Source organism: Triticum aestivum, chromosome 3A (assembly GCF_018294505.1).
Source record: "Triticum aestivum cultivar Chinese Spring chromosome 3A, IWGSC CS RefSeq v2.1, whole genome shotgun sequence".
In the NCBI taxonomy this organism is placed as follows: Eukaryota; Viridiplantae; Streptophyta; class Magnoliopsida; order Poales; family Poaceae; genus Triticum; species Triticum aestivum.
The window spans coordinates 109,193,400-109,200,088 of NC_057800.1; positions in this window are offsets into that span (position 1 = coordinate 109,193,400).

Genomic DNA, 6,689 nt, shown 5'->3' on the forward strand with positions numbered 1-6,689 from the left:
ACATAAAACATGACATGTCACACAACTTAGCAAAGTGAGAAAGTGAGCTTGAACCACGCATGATGCGACAGATAATTAAAATGCTAATAGAGTGCCTACAACAAGTAATTCATCATAACCATGGCTATGTTCTAAGTTAACATGCCAATTCAAGACAACTACTATAAAGAAACTAAACAACAAAATAATAGATTGTCGGACCACTATCATAGGCATGACATGATTTTGAATATATAAAACACACATGCTACATGGATGTAAATGAATATAGAAAATGTATCTAAGATATATTCATGCTAAACAAAAGGAAATAATCGGAACATGAAATATTCCATTATTCGATACATAAAGCAAAGTTTAGAATATTTCCACATAAATATAAGCATGTCGAGCGTTCACCAAATATTGTACGCTCGCAAACAATAAGTATCAAATATAACCAAAATAATGATAATAAGATTACACTAATAATGCTCCAAATCTAATTAAAATAATAACACGTGCCAATCATGTATGAGGGATGATAACTAATGCACCAATCAACTCCTACACAAGGTAATAACTCGAAGGAACTAATACAAAGGCATATCATACTTTTAGATGATGCACAAAGTTATCTACACGAAATGCTACAAAAAAATAAAACGCACCTTCAAATCAATCGAGTAAAACATTTGATACTCCTAGGCATAACGAGAGACATAGAAATAACAAACCAATAGAAAAGTTTTACCAACACAAAACCTATTTGGATTCCATACAAAAAAACGACTAAGATTATATCTCTTCTATCGATCACAAGATAGAACCCACAATCTAACCCCACCACTGGATTTCTACGTTCATATGGAGAATTTTAGCTATTGGGATCAAAGTCATATGATGAACAAAACTAAAGAATTATGCCATCGAATCAAATTCAGTTTTGGACACACGCGGCCAACGGCAGAGATAGGTCGAATCATGATGTCTACGGGATACACTAGGTGATGACAAGTACGTATGCAAAAGGAATTTGCTAGAGGCTCACCGAGTTTGATGGAACAGTGCGACGAACTTAATGAACAGTGTACACGGGCATGCAGAATTCTTCGTGTGTGCTTGACGGATCACGTTCCTTCTTCCCTGAATGGAATCATGGAGTGGAGAAGGAGTTTATGGCACAAGGATTCGGATAGAGATGGTCTGAGTCATCGGGATTGAAACCTTGCGTCCATGGAGCTTCAAAAGTTCAATGAGTGTTCTTGAGCAGAGGAGGAAGAGAGAGGGCATGAGTTGCCAGGGGATTGGAAGAGGAAGTAGAGGCGCACGCCTAGATATCTCCGATTTTGGAAATGGCCTAAGATCAAGGGAGTGAGAGGAGGAGGAGAATCATGGCTGTATGTTTCTTGCTCTTTGTGCATTTATGAACGAAACTAAAAAGGAATAGGAAGCACCAAGGGGCGCGAGTGGGCAGAGAAATAGGCCAAGGAAGGAGTGGAGGAGAAGGAACGCAAAGTCGTTTCCTCTATGTAATTGCAGGTGACTTTTTCCCTTCGTGTACGTGTGTGTTGGCTGTTTCTCTTCTAGAGTTGTCAACGTACAGGAGGAGAGGAGGAGAGGCGTTAGTTGGATGGGCCAAGTGGATGGAAGCCCATGTGGAGAGGAGGGGAGGAGAAAGAAAAAGAAAGAAAAAAATTAGATGGGCTAAGCCCATGCGACTTAGACAGGAAAAAATAACAGTGGCTCAACTCAGGGAAGAGAAGAGAGATGTACATATGCATGTATTGGTGGATTTTTCTAATAAACAATGTATGTGTGAAAGAAGTGTTAGTAAGATATGTGAACAATTCGAATGGTAGAACGTATCTAATGGTCCGATGGAATTTGGCCCGAGATTGAGAAAAGGAAAAGAAATTGATTTCCGTTTTAGGAAATCGAGAGAAGGAAAAGAAGCTCGAGCAATCAAATGAATTTTAGTAACCCAAAAAAATTCAAGGCGCATATTTAATATGCCAAAGAAGAGCTGATTAAAAGAAAATAACTAAACACAAAATTTAATTAGGTTCAAATTAAATCCTTCAAATTATAAACGTCCAGTTTAAGCTTTGTTAACAAATAAAACAAATTAAATTTTCTCGCCCTGATTTTTGGAAAGCTTTTTCTTAAACATTTCGAGAATCGGGATGTTACATTGTGCCATTATATTTGGTAGGCCCTTCTTGAATACTATTAATGCTAAGATAGACTGCAATAAGGATATTGTTTCTGTTGGTTTAGGGGATATGTCTCATGAGTTTAATTTTGCTAAGTTTCATAGACAACCCCATGATGAGGAATTGCCTAGTAAAGATAAAATTATTGGTCTTGCTTCTATTGTCGTGCCTCCTACTGATCCTTTAGAACAATATTTACTAGACCATGAAAATGATAGATGAAGTCAGGGACCTATTTTAAAACACAACTTTCCTGTTGAAATCCTAGGGGATCCTCCCCCACCCAAGGGTGATCCTGTGTTTGAGCTTAAACCATTACCTGATACTCTTAAATATGCTTATCTTGATGAAAAGAAGATATATCCTATTATTATTAGTGCTAACCTTTCATGGAAGGAGGAAGAGAAATCTATAATACCTAAATAGTTCATCCCCACTAACATATTTCTCTTGACATGCAGCCTATCCACCTCAGCGGCCTTGCCACATCATCGGTTACTTTTCATTATTTTGATCATGCAGCTCACCACGTCAGCAAAAAAAATCATATTTTTTCCTGTGATTCAATTGTGTGAGAAGTGAAGACGTCAACAGGTAAGAAGCCCAACAGAAGCCCATCGCTCTGTCCCTTCGCACCTCTTCAGTTTCCACGTCCTCATACGCATCCATTATCTCATCCTCTATTCCCCATCTCCCCACCCAAAGCATCAATGCATTAGCGAATCTCCTCCCCTCCCCTCCCCAAGAGGTTCTCCATCACACAGGACCAGTAACAACGCCGGCGTTCCAGTTTGACACGAGGGACACGGCCGGAGACATCCCACTGTCGACGACGCCCACCTCCACACAAAGCGTAGCCCGACAGCAACATCGATGCGCTCCCCGGCGTGCGTTAACGCGATGCCCTCCGGCGTATCCACCAGCCACACGGCTGCCGACGGCAGCGGCGGCAACATCTACGCGGTATGGTCTATGACAATTGGCCCCTATGCCTCTGCCCATGTCCGCGGCTCAGATGGCCCACGTCCATGTCCATGGCCGCTCACGGTGCGTGGCGCATGGCCTAGCAGCACTCGGCCCTTCATTGCTCCCGACGAGGCCAGTCCCGCAGCATGGCTCAAACGGCAGCGGTGGCACACGGCCCAGTGCGACGACATCTGACCCCTGCCACCGCTGCAAGGATGGATGACCCCTTTTTTGCAACCAAGCTCTGTCGAAAAGGTGAGGGGGAAATGGTATTTGTTTCTGCTGCATCGTTGGAAGATTTGATCCAAAATTTGTCAGGTGTTGAATCTTAATAATCTAGAGTTTGATAAGGTGAGAGAGATCCCAGAATTTATTTTGCTGAAGGCGTTTTGTTCAAAAATTTCGCCATGGAATTTTGGACGATGTCAACATTTAATCAGAAGAAGATTCTTGCATTGGGCAGGTAATAAGAGGTACGTCGTAGATACTATTCAATGTAGTGATTCATGCATTTGGTTGAATACATTTATTTTGGAGACTATTACCAGTCAAAATGTGTGGTGTGGTCCTTCAGGTTCAGGGCATTAGGTGGTGCGTAATTCATGTATGTTGCATGCATGTGTGGCCGAGCTAATACAGGAGACAGTTACACTATTCGTACCACCTGATCGCATTATCAAGCTCACATTACGGTACTGATCAGCAACCATCACCTACATGATTTGGTTCCTGACTGACAGGTTGATCGCAGACCAAGCCTGGGTAGAAGAAGGGGACCAAGGTCACGTCCGAGGGCATGGGTTCGGTTTTCTTCTTCTCATTAGACAAAATCAGCATATGCACCTATGGCCTTAGCTATTTTACCATTATTTCTTCCACCCTTTTTTGTAGAAATATAGGAAGGGCGATTCATGTCACATATGAACATCCCTGTACTTAAAAAAATCAGATTATCATGTATATCCTGAAGATTCATCTATATTCATAAACATTGTGAAGTTTATATTGTGAAATATAATAGTTTAAGGATTTTTCTATACATGGTTGGTTTTCGAAATACTAAGCATGTTTAAATAGCTTTGAGAGGTATGCTATTCTGAACTCTGAAGCCCTCTTAATGGATTATTTTTATTGGAAGAATTATGCTATTTACTTTTGTTAAGCATGTTTCCCATTTAATTCCGTTTCATAAAATACTTCTTAATTTGACTTGATATATATGTTCTTTCAGGAGGGAGGGAGTTTTAGATGTTATGTCTTCACAATGTTAGCTGTACCTGCATGGCCATAGAGTATTAGTATCTCAGTTCATTATCTTCTGATAATGATGCTTGCAAATAATTTGCAATCTCCATTATTGTTAGTAGGATTTGTAACTAGGTATCATTGAGCTACTAAAATGATATAGGTTTTTAGTCTGATGGTGTCTTAAATCACCACTTGCAAAGATTTGTAGGTATTAGTCACTTCATGTTGTACTCAGTCTCGTAGGAAGTGAGGTATCATTGAGTATTTGTTTCGCAACCTGCAGATTATGTTTGTCCTTTCAAGTTATGTTTCCATGCTAAATCCAGTACAGGGCTATAGTTTCTCTTATGGTATTCATGTTATCAAGATATTTGGCTTATTTGAGTCCAAGCAAAAGGAAATTGATTTGCCAAGTTCTTTCTCGATTAAGTTGTTGTACTATTGAGCCAAAACCAGATAAGCAAGAAATAGTTTATGGCCAGTGATTTTATGTATGGATTTGGTTTACATATATTTCAGGGGGAAATTGCACAACAAGAAACTATGTTTGATCATTATAGACGCAACTATTTTTTTGAGCTTTGTAAACAACTAATTTTGTTGTTCGTCCAGGAGCTATACTTTAGATTTGATTGCACGAGATAGCAACGTACTCGATATTGTCAAAATAATCTCTTTTTTGCACTTCATGCAATCTCTTAAAAATTATTAACCAAACATCCCGCAGCAAGGCGTGGGGTTTCATCTAGTTATTGAGAACTCTGAAGAAGCATCGTGTCGCTATTGGATATACTCTTGATGATCTTAAGGGCATTAGTCCCACTCTATGTCAACACAAAATAAATTTGGAGAAAGACGCGAAACCAATTATTGATCACCAACGACGGATAAATCCTAAGATGAAAGAAGTGGTAAGAAAGGAAATATTAAAGCTCCATGAGGCAGGTATAATTTATCCCGTTGCTGATAGTTAGTGGGTGAGTCCTGTACATTGTGTCCCTAAGAAGGGAGGTATTACTGTTGTTCCGAATGATAAAGATGAATTGATCCCGCAAAGAATTATTACATGTTATAGGATGGTAATTGATTTCCGCAAATTAAGTAAATCTACTAAAAAAGATCATTACCCTTTGCCTTTTATTGATCAAATGCTAGAAAGATTATCCAAACATACACACTTTTCTTTCTATATGGTTACTCTGGTTTCTCTCAAATACCTGTGTCAGCTAAGGATCAAGAAAAGACCACTTTTACTTGCCCTTTCGGTACTTTTGCTTATAGACGTATGCATTTTGGTTTATGTAATGCACCTGCTACCTTTCAAAAATGCATGATGGCTATATTCTCTGACTTTTGTGAAAAGATTTGTGAGGTATTCATGGATGATTTCTCCGTTTATGGATCCTCTTTTGATGATTGCTTGAGCAACCTTGATCGAGTTTTGCAGAGATGTGAAGAAACTAATCTCATTTTGAATTGGGAGAAGTGCCACTTTATGGTTAATGAAGGCATTGTCTTGGGGCATAAAATTTCTGAAAGAGGCATTGAAGTTGACAAAGCTAAAGTGGATGCTATTGAAAAGCTGCCGTGTCCTAAGGACATCTATAAGAAGTTTTCTGGGTCATGCCGGTTTTTATAGGAGGTTCATTAAGGACTTTTCAAAAATTTCCCGGCCTCTGACTAATCTATTACAAAAAGATATTCCTTTTGTATTTGATGATGATTGTGTAGAAGCATTCGAAGTACTTAAGAAAGCTTTGATTTCTGCACCTATTGTTCAGCCACCTGATTGGAATTTATCTTTTGAAATTATGTGTGATGCCAGTGATTATGCTGTAGGGGCTGTTCTAGGACAAAGAGTTGATAAAAAATTAAATGTTATCCAATATGCTAGTAAAACTCTAGACAATGCCCATAGAAATTGTGCTACTATTGAAAAGGAATTCTTAGCAGTTGTATTTTCTTGTGATAAGTTCAGACCTTATATTGTTGATTCTAAAGTAACTATTCATACTGATCATGCTACTATTAAATATCTTATGGAAAAGAAAGATGCTAAACCTAGACATATTAGATGGGTTCTCTTGCTACAAGAATTTCATTTGCATATCATTGATAGAAAGGGAGCCGAGAACCCCGTTGCAGACAACTTGTCTAGGTTAGAGAATGTTCTCGATGACCCACTACCTATTGATGATAGCTTTCCTAATGAACAATTAAATTTCATAAATGCTTCTCGTACTGCTCCATGGTATGCTGATTATGCTAATTATATTATCG